Here is a 20,619-nt window from a genome sequence, read left to right as displayed (position 1 = left end):
TCTTGATTAAAAAAAATCTTTAGAGTACAAATTAAGAGAGTCATCTGAAGATTCAGAATTGATTTTCAGTAATTCCTGTAAGCCTGGAGGGACTCCAAAAGCAATGGCTATATTTAAACCAGTCAGGGAGGTGACTCAGGCAATCTCTGCCCCATCAGAGGTCCAAATAAAGTAACAAGACTCTTCCATTCAGAACAATTAATAAAAAGCTTTTAGCAAGATTACATAAATTAAGACAGGCAGGTTTATGGTAGCTAGAATTTAGTTTAGGCAATAAAGGCTTTGAGGTACACAGGTGAGAACCTTGGCACTTCAGCTCTCTCCTCTAGGCTGGATCACGGCCAGGCTTCATTTCCTAGGAATTACAACAATAAAAGGATCCCCAATGAATTGTTAATAGTGTCCTGATTACCTGACATTATAGGAAACAAAATGCAGCTGGGATGCCTAGCTCACATCCATTACCTGTCTGGTACCATTTTCAGGATTCTATTCTAATACACAGGAGTGTTAACACAATAGCACAGTACACGGTTTATTTCGGAAGTGATCTAAAAGCCAGGATCTACTGATGCGGTGAGGAGCTTTAGAGCCACTAAACTGAACAGCACATTTTTAGCTTCACAAAATTTAGACATGCATTCCATGTATAACTTTCTGCCTAACTCTAGGGGAAATAAATGAATAAATAAATGAACACAACTTGTGGCCTACCAGAATAGTTTATAATTTACAACTAGCAATCCTAGAGACAGGCAAGGATTCCACAGAGTTGCATGAAAAAGGACAGAGCAACATTGATTAGGAGTGCTGCAGAAAGCAACTCTAAAGGAATTTCAGATAACAATTACTGTAATTACTTCTCAGGTGGACCAGTCTGGTCTAAGCCATCCCCAACACCTTCAGCTGTGATTGCAACCACAGGAACTGAGGATGTGCAGCAGGTCTTTTCAGACATGGCCCAAATTAACTTGCACAGCATCACTTCAGCAACAGCTAAGAAACTACCTTTCTCATTTACTACAAATTCTGCACAAAATGTAATTACAACATAAAGAAAAGGTTGAGATGTTCTCCTGTTAGATCTCAAAATCCTAGGTAGTCATAACAGAAAGGTCAGTCTTATAAGAGCTACCCTTTCAAAACTAAGTCAAATAAGAAAAACAGTTTTCAAGGGCTATTTTCTAGGTCTTCTGTTGATATTTATTTTAGACAGATATTGGCAAGTACTTCTAGACTTGCACCAAAAGTAGAGTTGATCAAAACTTTTCAAACATCAAGGATCCATCAAAAATTTCAACGTGATTTTAAAGAGGATTCATTCAGCGTTAATGAAATATTTCAGAGTGCTTTTAGGGGTTTGCATACAAGTAGGAAGGCTAACATAATGACTCCAAAGCAAATTGGCAAATATGCACTTACATTACAAGTAGAGAGATCTGACTGTATTCTTAGCCAAGAGCATTGGCAGGCTACTGTTACCAAAACTCATCCTACATAGTGGCATAAATCCAAAAGGACCTCTTCACAAGCAGAAATACTTAGCATTGTTAACATCACTAAAGGGATCAAACTGAGCAAAATACAGCGTCTCCAAAATTATTAAGCTATTAAAGGTTATTTATAGAGAACAAAATATTTCTTTACATTAAAATCACTATCCCTACTCAAAATGTGACCTTGACCACTTAAATTTCTAATAAAAACTAAATAACAATCATGTCTGTCTCCGGTATTAGAGAGTTCTGGGGGCAAGACACAGAATTTACTCTAAGCAATGGGTTGAAACATTTGGCTTATATTCTACAGTTGAAATGTCAGACAAAAATGTTTATTTTGCTCTAAGAATTCCTAAGAATCAAGTGACCTATATTGCCCCTACCACTAGTGGTATTAAAATTCAGTTTTGTAATGAAACTCAGCAGCTTCTCCATATCATAGAATATCGCAGCAATGTGGCATCTCAGGAGACTTCAATGTGGGCAGCAGAAAATAGAGCAACAGTCAAGAAATTAGTCTTCCAATAATGAAAGTATGAATGGAGCATTATATTTTAAGTAACTTCCCAGTAACTGAAAAAATAGGAAATAAAATACAGCTCACATTTTTTAGCAAAGGGAAAACCCATTGGCTTCACTTTTTTACAACTTTCATAGTGCTATCCTTACAAATTAGCAGGTTAGGTCAAGGTAAACAGATGAATATGCATAGTGAAAGAAATGCAAATGTATTCGTAGTTATGCTACTTTCTTTGCAATAAAAAGATAGACTTACATTCCATTTAGGCTGAAGTCAGAGGAAAATACAGAGAGGTAAAAAATAGTTAAATATGTAAATTTTGAGAACCTCGGGTAATAGAAAATTTAGGTATAATCTTTAAGAAATGAAGATAAATACACTATTCCTGGGGAAATGGTAACTTCATAGATTATGTCAAAGATTAAGACATGCATAATTGATTTAGCTAGCTTAAGACAAATGAGACACATGGGGAGCCAAGAAAGTAATAGTTTTAAGGAACATCCATTAAGCTTAACTAAGTAAAATACAGTTTAGAATATGCAGAGTAGCTTCCATAACTTAGATGTATTCAGTTTTCATATTTTCATTAATGGATACGTTTAAGGCCATGCTGACAAAGGAAAAATTCTAGTTTCAAAATATAAATCCATGGGAAAAAAATATACAAGGCCTGATCAATTTGTCATTATGAGTTTAGGGACCTGTTCACACTATAATATTGATGATAAATGTAAATTTGATCCTGTGCTTAAAGCCTGGAACTTGAGAGAAAAAATTACAGACCAATAAAATTCAGCCTGTTTGCAGACTCATGGCATAATCATTTTGTTGTTGTTGTTTGTTTCCTTGTTTGTTTGTTTGTTTTTTGTTGTTGTTTTTTGGCTTAAGAATTATTTTGCAATTCAAGATAATACACAGAATCAGAGATTTGTTATTTATGTTCCTTAGGAAAGTGTCTTGAGTGCTCTACCTCCCAGTTGGGCATAGCTGTTCAGTGTGGATAGGTGATTTTTTTTTTCTCCAGAAACATAAAACACAGGAGGATTTAGTTATGAGGTAGTTACAGTATCACAATATACCCATGCTGTCATTATCAGTGTTTGCACACTTGAAAGCCTTTCTAACTTTCATGTTTTGCTTTTCCCCATGAGCAAATCATTCTTCAATTATGGCCAAAAATATTTTATGTGTGTATATAGATAGATAGATATAAACATATAAGTTTGCCATTCAGTGAGGTTATGCTGATCCTTCTTTGCAGAACCAGGTTCACCAGTTATTCAGTAATTCTGTCTCGTTCAGTTTGGAGGAAAAATCATTGGGTTCATTAGCACTAGCCTTTTCACTGCCATTACATACATGTATTCAAGCCCTAAGTGTGGAAGAGAAAAGCTTAAACTGGGCACCATCATGAAACACCAGATATGCAACAGATGCACAAACTGCAAATCATAAAAAACACATCAGTTGGTAGATCGGATGTTCCCAAACTACAGTCAGATTACTTGCAGAGAACATAAAGAGAGTACATCAGGAAACAGGTGTTGTTATATATAATATTATAAAGTTGCATTGAAAGCATTATTTATTTTATTTCACCAATAGTTTTTATTCTAAGCATTTCAGCATTACCTGGATTAATTGTAAACCTGAGCCTGAGAAGCTGCTTTTGACAGAACTCCTGATAGCCTTAATGATCCATATATGCTACTGCTAACCATCTTCTGAAGTAAATTCCTTGTACAAAAGAATTGCTGTACAGAATCACCGTTGTTGTATCTAGCAAATTCAGCACCATTTGATTTTTCTTCTTTATAGCTGCGGACAGGAAATATTATTGCTCAGCAATTTTTGGTTTAAAGGTTTGTCCACCTTGAGACATGTTCCTGAGTAATATTGCCTCTGCTTTCACCCTCATGCTCCCAAGAAAGAGAGACAATAAAAGCAGAAATATTAAAAATAAATATATTATAGTCTAGTAATCTCAATTGTTTCCTCTTGCTTCTCCTATTAACTGCAGTTTCTTCTCAATAGTGATGTGGTGAAAAACAATTGGTTTATTATATGCTTTTCTGCACAGCAACCTTGTCTCAATTAATACACCAGCTACCCAACATGCCATCAGTTTGATTAATCATCACCACAAGGCAGTTAAAGCTTTCCTGATGGCAACATCCAGAGCAGTAGTACAGTACAGACAGATTTGTTAATAACACAAGGATTGTAAGGATGCTGCAGATCAGCAAAGAGTTTACTGTGGAAGAAAAAGCTAATCAAATCATCTCTGAATATTGCAATATGCAAATAAAGTGAATTGCTCACAATTAACATTTATAATTTGTTGTGACAGTGCACAGCTCCCACATTTAAGAATATACTGCATATTTTGGCTGCTGTTTTTTTTTTTTTTTTCTAGATTTAATTTAGATGCATTTTGATTTAAATAAATCCTGATATTCGTTCTGCAGTTTTAAGTGAAATAAGATTTAAAATAATTATTATTTAAAAAGAATATATGTCACCAAAGACTACAGTAGTTAAACAAGCACCCACTGCACACAGCAGTGCTATGAACTTGGGCTACTCCAGTGCTTGCTAATTCCAGGTAAGATCAAGAAAACAATCTGATGAATAAACATAACGTAAGCTAGCTGGGTTAAAGCTCGTTGTCAACTTTCTATGGCCACATATCATTGATGATGTTAATTGGATTGAGCACTACTGATTTATATCAGCCAGATATCTGTCCCAGCATCCTCAGAAGAGATGTGTGATCACTTAAAAGTAAGATTTCAAACTTCCCTTCAGATATAATTAGCCATAGCAATTGGAAAGCTCCCACTATGCATCAGAAAGACTTTTTATTATTATTATTTACTCCACAGTAGTAGTGATGCTAAAGTGTCACACACTCAGTGGGCACAGGCACTAGTTCAAAGAAGTGGTAACTACAAATTTTAGAGTAGCACAAATGGTTTCAACCCTAAAAGACAAATTCACTGTTACGTACTCAGTTATTCCAGCAAATTCAATTTGTCTCTTCTGCTCAAAACAGAATAGAGGCACACTTCCTAATAAAGTGTTTTCATATAAAGCACCTTATTTAGTAATCGAGTAGTAAGGTGGAAAGAAAAACTGTTTGGGAAGAAGCGTTTCTTGGATTCCAAATAATTCTTCGTTTTGCTCAGAGTGACATTATTTTCCATGCACAGTAAGTTAGAAGTACGTTATTCACCCAGTTCACTCATCTTTCTGGACTATAATATTTGTCCATGCTTGCTCCATGAAAAGCTTTTTTTCTGCAGATGGCCTAGCACAGCTGATGAACATGTCTACATAAATACACAGAGATAAAGTATATAAACAGCTCTACCAAAACTTTAAGGGATATGCTAGTTTGAGTTTGTTAAAAATACCTTAATTAGCAGAGAGGAAAAAAACTGTATTAGCGGATGAGCATCTTTCACCCAAGCACCATTCAACTTTCCATAAATACAGCTTACTGCTAGGGCAGTGATGCAGATATGGATTTATCAAGCCTCACCTCAGCAATACCCTCCAGCACTTCTTCCAGTCCAGACCATCAAGTTCAGCCAACCAAGCTAAGCAATTACTGGGCTTGTTCCTCTGACTTACAGAAAACATTCATTTGTTTGTCTCTCTGGGTAACACATTTCATATATGAAAACTTCCCATTGGTCAAACAGATCTACAATCTACAGTCTGGTTAAGTGCTTTGTTTTTGGTAGTTGTGGATTTTGACTCCAGCAAATGTAGGAAATTTGAAGTTTTTTGTTGTTGTTTTGTTTTGTGTGTGTGGTTGAGGTTTTGTGCTTATTTTTTAATATAAGTTTTACAGATGTTTTTGGCCTCCTTTTACAGCCCTGGAGAAACCAAGCAGTCACTTTTCTTATAAGTATCAAGATACTTTTAAAAATAGAAAGCACTATGGAAAATGAAATTAAAGAAATACCTAAAGGTTGTGGTAGAAACACAAACACTAGTGGGCACTATGAAAGCTCATATGAAAAGGTGATATGTAGCAGAGGTTTAGTGTATTATTATACCACCTGCAAAAGGAGGAATTTGTGAAGTGGTCACACCAAGAACAACCTCAAAAAGGTTTGAGGACTCACAGCTCTATGTATGGTTATTTCAAAAACTTTATTAGTGCCTATTTTGGAAACTCAGTGTTTAGATAGCCTAACTCTTGCCTCCAAAAGTAAAGCTGAAAAAAATGAGATACTATCTCCTAATTATCTGGTGTCATGATGGGGAAATGTTGTGGTTTAACCCGGCCAGCAGCTAAACACCACACAGCCGTTCACTCACCCTCCCCCCTCCCTCTCTGGGATGGGGGAGAGAAACGAGGAAAAAAAAAACACAACAAACAAACTGAAATCTGTGGGTTGAGATAGGGAGATAGGGACAGTTAATTAGCACAGGAAAATATAATAATAATAATATGTACAAAACAAGTGATGCACAATACAATTGCTCACCACCCGCTGACCGATGCCCAGCCTACCCCCAAGCAGCCGGCCCCCCACCCCGGCTAGCCACCCCTATATATTGTTCAACATGACCCCAGATAGGATGGAATACCCCTTTGGCCAGTTGGGGTCAGCTGTCCTGGGTCTGTCCCCTCCCAGCTCTTGCTGCACCCCCAGCCTGCCCGCTGGCAGGACAGAGCGAGGAGCTGAAAAGTCCTTGGCTTGGTGTAAGCACTGCTCTGCAACAAGTAAAACATCCGTGTGTTATCAACATTAGTCTCATCCTAAATCCAAAACATAGCACTCTACCAGGTACTGGGAGGAAAATTAACTCTCTCCTAGCTAAAACCAGGACAGGAAAAAAAAAAAAAAAAAAAAAAAAAAAACACACACACCAGACACACATAACCTATACCTGCTCTTATATTTGTAGAGATTTTATATTTAATAAATTTAAAAAATTAAAGATTTCTCCAGACATTTCTGGTCTATTTAGAATAGCTTTATCCCAAGAGGATCCAATCAAAATTTAATTTTACAAGTCTGGAAGAAAAGCAAGTCAAGTTATAGATCTGTAAAGACATCTTCTGAAATATGGTGAGCAACTGTAGAAGACAAGTATCTTGGTATAGGTAGTGACAGTTAGTCAGATAGCTTCAGTTAATCCAGCGTTCAAAACAAGTGCAGGCAAATTAGATGGTGGCTTTAAAATACTTTTAACACTTCTTAGATAATATGTAATAAGAGATGGTGCCAGGTAAACAGTGTGAACTTGTTAAAGATTGATCTCTGCCCTTCCCTCCCACCTCATAACTAATCAGCCATTTACACTGCTCTAGATCAAACCCAGAGGCCAAAAATGACATTCTAGACTAATTGATTTCCTTTCTCTATTAAAACTGCTTTCCTTAATGCTTACTCCATTAATAATATGTTTGCAAAACTAAATCAACAGTATAAAATCCAGTGTCTTTTATAAAAAATAAAAATAAAAAAGTTTCCAAGAGTAAATGGTGAAAAACAAATTCAGCAAAACTCAGAGGTTTTTTTGTGTGTGTTTTTGATTTTTGTTGTTGGCGTTTTTTTTTTGTTTGTTTGTTTTTTGCTTGCACTTATTAAAAGCTTTCCAAATGAGTTTCAAGGGAGGCTCATCTAGTTTTGCAGTATAACAACACAACGCACTTCAGATGTAGGTTACTTTTTCCTCTTCAATATGTCAATTTCCAAGTCTAAGAGTTGAAGACAATCACTGTAGTTGCCCGGTATATCTGAAGCAGCTCCTGCCCCATAAAACTGCTTAAAGAATGAAGGGGCGAGTAGACATTTGCAAGCATCTCCCCGGGACCTCATGGACCGCTTCAAACCTCACAGAGCCCCAAGCTCCTCAGTGAATCTTCTGGTTTTCCATCTTCAAATCTCGCAATGAAATTTTATCCAAATTCATTTATCCATATTCATACACACAGATGTATATGCTAGGAAGAATACGCACAAATTCTGAGTGATATAGTTAAGATCTTTTTGTGTATCACTCAATTTGGCACCCACTTAACCAGCTAGTTCTTTGTTTAGCAAGTCTCAATGCCAACTATGCTCCTGGTTTCATACATATTTTTGTTCACAGCATGAATTTTATGAAGCTGTAGTCACACAAATCCATTTGTTTATTTTAATAAGGCAAGCTGCTTTAATACTGATATTATTTAATAGTCAAAGAAAATATTCTTTAATTATTTTCTTTATTCTTTTTAATACAGTATAAGGTAACTATAAGACATATGATTAATTAGCATATAATGTAGTTTGGGTAGATACATCTCTTCAATGCTTAGAAGAAGACATTTTGTCTTAATTACTTGGGAAAACGTTAAATATTTCCTGTTCTAAGAAATCTAAGTTAAGAAAATCTCATATTGCTGCATTATAAACAGTGGCAAAATGTTTACATTGGTATGGCTATTGACAATGTACGCGGTCTTTATGTGAAGCATCATCATCTCCCCTTTACTACAGCTACATAGGACAGAAGTGAACTGGAATGCTTCAAGTTTGTGAAGCTACTTCCTTGTCCATGACAACCTGACCCTTAATCAAATTTCTCCCATAAAATACCTGTCTGCATTTTTAAGACGTACCAATTGCCCAGTTATCAGCTTAATACGGAAAACATTTTACTTTGGTTTATTAATTATAAATTACTTCAGTTGCATACTAAAAAGTATCCTTACATGAAATTGACTAAAAACATTTAAAAGATTGAGGGTGAACACCTTGCAATAACAAAAAAAGAAAAAAGATTTTAAAAATATGATCCCTAATGCAGTAAGCCTACATGAAATGATCCAATGAAGTCAAAAAAAATATTTTGGTATTTAAAGTTTACTTTCTATTTTTTAAGAATACTTCATATCAGATGGTACCCCTCAATAAATGCATTCTTATTTTCACTTACTCAAATAAAAGATAAAAAAAAAATAAATCCTGAAATGTATTTCTAAGCAATAGGAATATTTTCATGACAAAAAATACAACAATTTTTTGAGGGAGTAGCTGTGGTTAAACACTGCTGATCTTTCAGTTTTCCAATGAAGTCGAGAAGAGCTGAGGTAGCAAGTTGAAAAACATACTATTTTTCATTAAACAAGCAGTCAAGCAGCATGTATTAACATACTGCCTATTGTACATCAAGTTGCAATTTCCTTCTGAGATCTAAGAGTCCCTGGCTGATGGCCCAGTAAGTACAGATTTTTCAGACTAGACAGAAGTGCCAGTATCATTTACTATCAATTTTTGTGCTGGTTGAAGACATGCAAGAGCTGTCTTCAATAGTCATTTCTCTGTTTTTAATCTGGATTTGGCCTTGTCTGTCCAAATCTAAGGGAGCCATTTAACGCATCAGTAATTTCTCAAACCAGTAGCAGTTAACGAAGGGTGCTCAGGAATTACAAGAACTAGATATGGTATCGACAACTAAGGCTTACCAGAACATGCACTATTGATCCTCCCACTGTACATAGCTTTCTAGTCAACTGCCACCACCAAGTGAACTGCCACCACCATCAGCTTCTACAAGACACCTGAAGCTGCATGTTTAACTCAAAATATTATTTTCCAAGACTTGACTAGGAATGAAGCATGCATGAGTCTCAATATTTTATCAGAGTTACAAGGCCTTTTTTATTCCCATGTTGTACAGAAACACAAGCACACTGCTTCCATCCTTTTCCCAAACTGTTCAGTTCCTTGTCCTCAGACCAGTTTTATGTATTTCAGAACTTCTGCGTCTGTCCTAAAACCTCTCAGTCTAATCCATCACTTTCTTTGTTTGTTTTTAATTGTTTCATTTGAGACAACAGGACACAAAACAATCAATCACAAAGTTGTCTAAAGAGGGAAAGATCCTTATGAATCACATCATTGATCATACAGCATCATTTGTGCTGTCACCTGCATAGCTAATTTCATGCACAGTGGTGCAAAGGGAATATAAGCAATGCAACTTCAGTGAAATGTAAATGGCTTTCATGCAGAATTTGTACCAAAACACTGTACTTCGATCTCTCATTAAGAGAGGTCTTCATTTCTTTATATTGTAATCTTTAATATTCAGTAGATAGTTCAATTTTTAAAGATTGGTTTATGTTAAAAAAAAAAAAAAAAAAAAACTTTATTAAAGGGTATTAAGACTCCCAAAATCAGTTTTACATTTATTTCCCCCCAGTTTTTCCCCTCCATTTAGACCCAGTGCATAACTTGGGTCCGGAAGGCAGTACTTAAAAGGAAAGTTTAGCAGCTTGTAGGAACAGAAGGCTCCCATCACCAGATGATAATAACAATTACAAAGAAGAATTTTATTGCTGCCTGATCATTGCAATGGCAACACTGAAGCAGGGAAATTATCCCCTGCCTTTTTTTTTTTTTTTAAAGGAAGTTTTTTCCACTTGAAGAATAACTATACAATTCAACCTTTATGACTTACTTGAGGCAATGGGAAAATGCAGCCAAGGGAAAAATCCTAAGTTAAGTTCTCCCTCAGTAGCACAGCTGTACCAACAGTACCTAACAGAGTGCTGCAGACAGTATAAACCAGGTAAAAGTTCCCTGGGTGGAGTAAATCAACATAACTATTAAGATCAGATGAACTATATTCTCATGTGTATCCTTCAGCTCAAGCTCTCATAAGATCCAAGCACAAATATACTTCATATGCTTAAAATGCCCATTATGGATGTAATTGATGGTAGTAGTCTCTAATCTTCAATGGGAGCACATATAGGTGAATATGGGGTCTTTCAGGAAAATACGCTTAGAAATACAGCAGCCACAAGCAGGTGCTGACTGTCATAAGCTATTTTAACTCAATTCTTGTCTATTTGTTAATTATTGAAAACAGCATTGTCACTTCTGTCAGTCTAAAATGTGGTTGGGACTCAGGACAATGGGATTACTCCCTGGTTAACTGTTTACATGCATTTTTTCCTTGTAATATAATCCCTCCCAGAAGGCAGTAACTTCTGGGACCACTGTAGAGAATTCCACAGCAATCTTCCATGATGGAGTGACCAGAAACCAAAAAGGCTGGTGAAATCTAATACATATGGATAGAACCATAATGCAAAGAAATAAGAAAAACCTTTCTACTGTCCCATAATGCGATCTGCTGATAGCAGGTTTGGTGCAGGGCCACAGGGTTAATATAAATGTAGTGATGAGCTGCTTCCTTGATAAGGACCTACACTTTTCAAGATCTGATTAAGGAACAGATTTATAGCCAACCAAAGAGAAAACATATCTCACTTCTTGAAAAGAACTGAAAGCTATCCCACAAGCATTTTGTAGTATACCATACATATAGTAGATGTATAAATACAGATATATACATTTGTTGCTTTGACTTTTCACAAGAGAGGTACTATCCATCAACAAGCTAAGAACACGTACTGCACCATGCCATCTCCATTTACTGGTGTCTTAAACACAAATTCTGCTAAAATACATTCACCAATACTGTACTTTCACCGATAAATTCTTTACGTTTCCAGACAAAACACTACATTTAAAGAAAGTTAAAATTGTTCCAAAGAGCTTACAGCAAAGAAATTGACAAATACAAATCATACCATATGTCCCATTGTTAAGTGAAAGAGCTGTGAACATGCTCATCAGTTTTGTGAGAGGCACATCTTCAAGAACCTGAAAGAAATTAATGGAGTACTCTGAAGCTGCGAGTTATTGACCAAATAGATTTGGAGATCTTCCAGCTTGTTAAAGGTGCTAATGACTCATGTATGCAATTTTTGAAGAAAGAAATGAGCTTCAGTGGTGAGTTTGATTTTTCTGTCAAAAAGTCAAACTGCACTCAAAGTTGCGCATCAGTTATCTGTCTGAACGTTTTGAGACACTTTAGAAAAAAATTATAATTCAATATTCTCCAAGCAATGCGTCTTCAACAAGGCAAAGATACTTGGCTCTTCTGCCTATTGTAAGCCCTATTTTTTAAACCAAGAAAATTCATGAGTGTTCTGCATCTGTGGCATTAATTCTGCTCCAAACAATGTTCGAGGTACCTACAAAAAAGTGCTTTCTAGTTTCAAGTTAAATTTAACACACATTATCAAAAGCCTTTTGATTAAAGTAGACAAGGGAAGAGGCTTGTGGCAATTGTGGTATTTATGTGTTTTGTATGCAATACCACAGAAAAGTTTTGCTGCACTCAAACAGACTTTTGTCTGTCACGTTTCCCACGTAAGTGAAAAATAAATGTGAAATTTTTGTGTTTTTTTGTTTGTTTGTTTATAGAAATTTCTATCAGAACCAGAGGGAGATGATTACGTCTCAGGCATGAAAGCTAAATGTGTAAAGCAGTCAGAGTTGGATAAGAATTTTTACCTATATATTGCTATAAAGATAAATACGTCAACCATGCTTCTACATTTTTGAAAGTATTTACTGTTATCACCTGTTTCTATTTAATTCATACCAATAAATATGTCTTTCAAAAACAGATCATTATAGTAGAAAAAGAACAAAGGAAAACATAGTAAATTATTTGTGTGGAATAAAAACCAAAAAAGTGAGAAGTTTTCAGTTTCTTTTTAAAACCACACTTAACTGTGTAACTTCGTCTCAGGTACAAGAGCATGTAACAGGCTCTTTGATGGCAAAGCTGAGAACAGGAAATTGCTGAACTGCTTGATGGAAGTGCTACATGTTACTACTCAGTTCCAAACCTGACTGTCCCACTTACCCAGTGCACAACAAAATGACTAAATCTACATCTGTCCCATACAACATCTTCAAAACATGAAATGCCATTAGCACATCATAAACTCACTCATATCAGGGAAACAGTCAAGGTATAAGACTAACTCTCAGTAAAAGAACATTATTGCATGAAATGCTATTGCTAGGGAAAAAAATATATAAAAAGTAAACAAAACCAGGCAATGATGCTTCAGACTGACCTTTCAAGAAGGCTTTCATGCTTGCACAAACAAGCATCAATATTCAGACTCCTAAGAGCATTTTCTTTTAAACTTTTTCAAGATGCTACAGCAGTAGACTATTCAAACAAGCCAACTATGCATGAGTTTTTCTAAGCAAAATGCTGGATGCACAACCAAACTACCCTTAAACAGAAACTGATCAAATGCATGCAAAACACTGTTAGTTTGCCATAAGAAATTCCAGTGTACAACTCATTAAAATTTGTCCTCAGAGAACAGTAAAACCATCACACACCACAGACTCCCACAATACCAGGAAATATGAGTTATATGCAGGAAGATGTAGCTAACTTCACTAATTAATGAGCAGCAGCAGTAACTTTATGATCTACCCACTGATTTATATGAACTAACTCTAGTCAGCTGATAACGTTTGAAAATGGTTTCTGCTGTCTCCAGGCTCAAAGCTGTGTTAATGAGGGCAGCTCTCCCACTGAGGGAACTGACAGCACTGCAGCAGATGATAGCACTGGCATGAAGCTCAAACTTGCTTCCACCTAGGTTAGTACTAGACTAATACTATGGTCTTCCTTTCCACCTGAACCTTCAGCAAAGGTAATTTAATATACGGTGATTTGCTAACCATGTTATAGAGCTATAATGCACATAAAAAAATAAGAGTTTAAAAGCATGAAAATGTTGAGAAACACTAGTCAGAGAATTGACTTCAATGAGCTGTGGCACTGGTATGCGAGGCTATAGTGTTTCACACATACAGACATTTCCTTATTTTTCCTTGGAAGTTAGGTTTCAAACACATCTTGCAAAGAAAAGATTGCTATCTATAAAATATTTTTACTGATTCCAAAGCAGAACTGCTTGATGAAGGCTAATGTTAAAAAGAAAGTAGTAGCACAGATTCTTGCAAAGATGTATTTTTAAGAACTGTTTCCAGACACAAGCATCTTTGAAACATCACCACTGTGACTTTGCTAAATGCAACTAGCACACCGTCCAGACAGCTACGTATAGTTGAAATGATCTCTTTCACACACCAGTGATACACCTTTTGTGCAAGAGCAGGCTACTATTAACTACCAAACCCATTTGTCTCACATGCCCAAGCATACATCTCTCTCATGCAGCTTTTTCAATGATGAGCAGGACTTGGATACTCTGAAACTTAAAAATGCACGTAACACAAGCATTTCAAAAAAAGGCTCTGCAAAAAGAAAAAAATGTCACCAGACCATAGCAAAGAAAACCCTTCAGTGTTCCAGACATTCAGACAAACTCTTTCCTCATTTCCATTTCACCAGCTGCTCCCCCCCTCCTGTGTAGGACTAAAAGAAAGAGCACATATTCCACTTGTTACTGAAAGTTATCAAATCAAAGAAGAAAAAGGTGTGAGGTGTGAAAGGACACTTCAAGCCTCTTTGCAGTGCATCTTCCACAATACCATTTTCATTTAATGTTAGATTTCACAAACAGCTAGACAATAAATAAGTACATGTACTTACCATCTCAGCTTTACTTTATACCCAGTCACAAACTCAATCTGGTCTTCAGGAAACCTGTTAAATGCCTGCCTGGCTACCATTAAAGATCATGCAATCTTTCTGCTTCAGAAAGCCACCAAAATCCTTGCCCCCCCTTTTTCTTTCCCCTCTCCCTCTCTTTATTTCCTCTTTTCTTTTCCAGCAAAAAGGATTTCAATGTAAGTCTCTCACCTGCAGTTTAGCAGACTGGTGACAAGTACAAAGGGCGTGGAAAGAAACCTCATCAGACCACCTCAACTGTTGTAAAACATTCTATTATACCAACACTACAACAGGTGTGATCTGAAGCTCATTTAGGTTATGTCCCAACAAATTCAACTTGCTTAGCACAGGTGATAGGGAACAACAGCTTAATTTTTAGAAGGAGGATCTGGGTTTATTGTTGTTGAGCAAAGGGTAACCCATCTGCCCAGCTGTAACGCTCTCAGGAGTTTTGCAAAGAAGTAAAAAGATTCATCAGGTTAAAAAATGGTGTCAGAAAGGTCTTTGCATGTGGATTTGTATGTACGACAAAGAAATTCTAACACAGAAATAATTTTAATCTTTTGCCTCACCCTCAGCAAAGAACTACCTTTACATGTGATTTCTTACCTGCTAATAAATGGTTTTCATTACTCTCCCTATAACACCTGTGAAAGAAGTGCTCCAGCTGTAAACTAATTTTACTCCTTAATATTGAACATACAACATTCCCCAGAGGGTGGGGTTTTGCTTAAATAGTTATTTTCAGAACCTTTGTCTGTACACAGAGATTAAAAAATGTTATTCCCTATGAAAGAAGGGAGAAAAAAATAGCCTATTTTTCATGCAGAAGTGTAATGGTAATGGAATAGTGGATGAACTTATTAAATCAATTAAATAATAAAATATAATAAAACTTACTTGATTCCTTGATATTGTGTTATTTCAGGCAACAGGAAAGAAGTAAATTGTATTTTCACAAAGGGAGGAGGTAAGCTTTGTTTCACCAACTTGATCCTCAACGCTTCATTTACTCAGAGGTCCCGCTACCTAATACTCCATAACACTGAAAGAATAAACAGGACAGATACAATCCAGTCATCAAAAAAATCTGAAGATGTTTTATCTTAGTTACTGAAAATATTCCCACTGATTGTTACTCATTAGTTTGGTAAATCGTTATTTTCAAGGAATATAAACTTCATTTTCCTATTTAAAGCTTCTTTCCCTTTAACTTACTCCTTTTCTTTATGATGAAGATCTCTACCTGTAAGCCATTGAAACTGAACCGGTTCTTGAGGGAGGTGTGAACTTTGTTCTTCAATAGAGCTAGAAAATCTTTTCAGCAGACTGGGGGGAGCATAGTGAAGGGCCCCGGTTGCTAATTACACATCTTAATTCCCAGCTCACTAGTGCAGTTACTACCAAGGGCTTGATTCCAGTAGTTACATACAACAGGCCTTTGCTGGGAAAATCTGCAGAAAAGAATTTGAGTCTTCTTTTTTTGCTTCGCAATAGTGGGAGAGTTTCTCCAGCTGAGCTAAAGAAGGAATACAAATGTTTTCAACTGTATCAAGCACCTACCAGGGAAAATTCTTCAACAGACAAGGGACAAATTGAGAGTGGTGTAGCAGTCTCAGATCTGCCAACACTAACTAGTTTTTCAGGAAGATCAATCAGAGATTGGGAAGGAAGCTGATGAACAGTATTAGGGTAATCAAAATATATCAGAACTCATTGCTGCATTTTTTGTAACATAGATGTATTTATTTGCATATAACCAGAAAAAAAAAGTAAATAAAATATATTTTAGGTATCTTAAAGTCATTCAAGAACAGGTCTAGAGGCTCAAAAAGAGAAACGCAAGACGTGGAGAAATTAGGGGTGGGTCTATGCAGTCATTCCTCTTTTGGGCAACTGCACTTTACATTTTCTGAAAGATTAAAAAAATCAAACTAGAATGAGTTGTATTTGAATAAATAGGGCCTTCTAATACATCAGAATATAGGCCAATGCATTTAAAACTTGAGGCCTGGAGAAGCAACTGGAAAAAAAAATCATAAACAACTCTGCCTGTTCACTATGTTCTTCTTTTCCACTGAATTTCTGAGTTAAAGCAAATTCTGCCCAGTACTCTCCAAGCCCTAGAGAGATACTTATTTCATCCCCTCTGATGCTGCACCTTGCTGCAGAGACCTAACTACTACTGCAAATCACTTGTGTTCTCTAGAATGGTCTTTCCCTGTGCCTAACAGTTCCCAAGGGAAGAAAAAATATCCACCCACTGCTCTTCCCCATGGAGCTTTATGTCCCCCATTCACCTCTTAGAAGCCTGGGATGTAATAAGAACACTCAAGTAAAATCTTCCCTCAGAGTTGGGATTAGCTGAAATACCATAAACAACACAATAACTCAGTGGGAGTTGTCAGTTATAAACATACGCACCTAAAATAGGCATAAGTATCATCAAGTAGAAAAGGATATGATTTGTAAACTGAACACATATCTGGGAGAAATTTGGAGCTTGCAGGCACACCCTCTTAGAGCATTGTTGAGGCTCATTGCATAAGCCAAAAAAATACTGGCTAAGTGAAAAGCTAATGGTAGCACGAGAAAAATTAACCCCCAAAGCAAGAGATTTGCTTCTGTAGTCTTGGAAACAAACAAACAAACAAACACCAGTTCTGAAAAATCTTAATTCTCCATGTCACTTTTCTGAGTTTCTTTTCTAAAGGATACTTGGCTAAACAAGCAATTGTATACATTTATTTTCACTAAGCATACAGTATCTGAAATGAACATCTCTGGCAATAGGCTGCAATTTAATGGGAATGGATTTGAGGAGTGTTTAATGTCAAATGAGTAACAGCACTGAAAGCCCTCATTATCCTTGGCTCTCAGATGACAGCAATGTACCAATTAACATAGTACTTAAACTGCAGAATTACAAAAAATATTTATTTAAACCCAGAAATTTATAAAAGAGAATATCTAGATTACAAGAAAGTCAGAATTGTTGGTTACTTGCGGGTAGATAACAAGAAGACATAAAAAACATGAACTTGCTTCTTAAAATGATGCTGTGCACATCTCTGAGAGGAAAGAAAAACTCTAAAATGTTGTGTTACATACGGCCTTGGAGTGTTATGGAGTTAGAAGCCAGGACAAAGGATACTTCAGAGAAATATGTAAGGCTATTTACTGGTCATTTGACGTGCTGGGTGCCCTGGCATAGGACATAGATGTATGTGGGTTTATCTGAGTATGCAAAGCCTTCTGGGGTAGTCTTGGAGGACGTGGAAAGTAGAGCAAGGCATCTTCATACGGCCTTCTCCACACATGGGGCTGATAACTTCAATGTATGGTATGCACATTCAAAATCACTAAGAGACCTTAGGTGAAAGCAACTCAACATCATTTAAAAAACAGAAGTATTTTTAAATGAGCATGTTGCTAATGGCCCAAGACCAGTTTCTAATCAAGGAATTGAATAATGCAATAATTGCTAGCATTTTCTGTCAAAAACTTCACAAAGTCTCATCAAAATGATCACATTCTTCTAGGGCTGAGCAGAAGGATGAGAGAAAGAAGACTACATTTCAGCATATCATGACAGAACCCAGCAGGAATCCCTACAGGAAGAGCTACAAAGCGTATTTCATTTGAAGCAATGAACTTTAATAGGAATTTCATTTTACACATGAATGTTACCTGTGTGATAATCTCCAGTCTGTTTATTCATCAGCTGGAACTCAGGATGTGAATGTGAAGGTGACAGGAGCAGCAAATTTTGTGTTCCCAAAGTGTAAGATAGGGTATTAAACCCTTTAATGATTCTTCATTCAAACCCAGTTTTCACAGTAAAAACTAAAACAATCTATTTTATTTTCACTGCAATATTAAATAAGAAAGGAAATCTAAGTTCAACTGGAGAAACAGCAAATATAAAAGATTTTATGCTGCTCATATTTGTTCAGGAGGATTCATATAACCGACCCACAAACAGCAGGATCATCAATGTAGCAAAACAAAACCATATATATTTGAAAATTTAGCCCAGAGCCCTTTCTATTGGTCCTGATCCAGACAAACATCTTCCAAAAATATTATTTTTGGAAATATCGAAGATAGCCTAATTCCAATTGTAAGTAAATGTATTGTGAATTTCTTTAATGCATGTTACTAGGGGGTTAGACAGGCTCTGAGAACTGATACTGGATGTCATGGAGAAAAGTTATGTAGATTACTTTGAAATCAAGGACAAAGCAAGGAATATTCTCATCCACGTTCCCAATTCCTGAGATGTGAGCCACAGGTAGTTTGAAACAGAAAATGATTATGTGTGACCCACCAGCTAAAGGTTTTTTGTTTTGTTTTGTTTTTAAGTACTCTTCTTTTAAACCAGAAGTCTAAATACAAACTAGGTAAATAATACCTGGAAATTATTCCTAAGAGCTGTAAAATGTCCAGTTGCTACTTTTCCACTACCTACACCTACTAGCAGGTGCAGCAAGAGATTTTTTTTTTTTTTCTGTTCTCTAAAGGCTTTTAGAAAGGAAGAATGCATCTCCTTTTGTGCCTGATTTATCTGGAGGAGGAATTTGATGTATTACCCAGCCAGGCCCTTTCCTACACTTCGTCTTTCTATCGGGCCACTACTATATGACACTCTAGATGGACGGTTTTCTTCTACTTAGTCAGGCTTATCACATTCAGGAATATGCCATCAGCCTATGATATATTGTGAGTTAACAGCTTTCTTCACAGTATCAGCTAAATATGAGATAATACAAACGTGAAAAATCCCCATTTGATACGCCCTTCAGCCAGGGGATCAGGCCCAAGGGAGCACTGGAGAGATTACCCATGGCCTCAGCGTCCTAAACAGGAAAGTATTATTTTTCTTATGCTGGTAGCAGAAAAACTCAGACCCGGATCCTTGGCTGCTAAATCCTTCCAGACTTCAGCTATGTAATATGAGACTGTCTTGTTTGTGGTCATGCACTTAAAGCAGAGATAAAAAAAAAAAAAAGAATTTACTGAGATGCTGTAGTTCTTTGTAGATTTAGAGATGATCTTCATTGCAACCAACTTGACTTCACTGCACTTCAGACCAAATTTCAGCTAGGTGGTCATAGATTTTCTCACTGGCCTCTAAACAGAAACAAAATAATCTCCTTCTTCTGCCCCACATCATTGGTACAGGTCCCTCATACTGCTCTGATCAAACACCCGCAAAGGAAAGCTGAGTATTACTGCAGTTTCCTTACACTGCGTAAAGACCTTGTCTCTTCCATTCCTTTTGATATTAAGATTTTTTTTTTTTTCTCTTAAAAACTGCTTTGTAGATGTTGGGAGTAGCAAAGGATATATCATGTTATGTTTTAGTTGCTATGGTAACTAATCTTTACTAAAAGAGAGAAGCAAAACAAATTTGTAGAAGTTTGTTTTGCATTTTGAACAAAGACCACCACTAAATAGTCCTTATTTTTGCTGCCCATTGTCTTCCTTTGTTTCATTCTCATTTATAAATAACCACAACTAATTTAGTACAGGAAAGTAGATTTTTTTTGTTTCCATCTGAACATTCTGAGTTTCTCATTTCTGGAAGCATCTGAAAAGCAATTCTACTGAACTCAGAATAAAAGGGGGAATTTGTGAAAGGAGGTTAAATTCCAGTTCACTGATTTTTTTCATTTGTGTTAAGGTATAACATGAAAAAAAAGTTTTTACAGGACATCCTTTGGGTTGGAAATGTTACATTTTCCAGAAAAAAATTACATCTAATTAATAAATTAGAGAGAATTTTACAATATTGCTCTACTCCTGTCTGTCCGGGAGAAGAAGGATATCATCAGAACTAGAAAGATCTTTCATGTCTTGGTCACCTCCATCCTTGCAGGGGAATGCAAATTTGGTTTATACTCCTTTCATTATTTCTGAGATACCTCATGTCTGAGATACCCTTTACAGAACTCCTGAGCTGTGTTTGCTGTTTGACAGTGGCAAACAGTAACTCTTCAAAGAAAACTACAAATATCAATTGGATAAAAGAGAAAAGTCCTCCTAACTGATCTATATCACTGTAGTGTCCAGGACTTCTCCCAGAGAAGTGGTAGTAACCCTCCTCATAAGAAT

Source organism: Oxyura jamaicensis, chromosome 7, assembly GCF_011077185.1.
Source record: "Oxyura jamaicensis isolate SHBP4307 breed ruddy duck chromosome 7, BPBGC_Ojam_1.0, whole genome shotgun sequence".
In the NCBI taxonomy this organism is placed as follows: Eukaryota; Metazoa; Chordata; class Aves; order Anseriformes; family Anatidae; genus Oxyura; species Oxyura jamaicensis.
The sequence above is the reverse complement of the archived record's forward strand: the minus strand, read 5'-3'. Positions refer to the sequence as shown.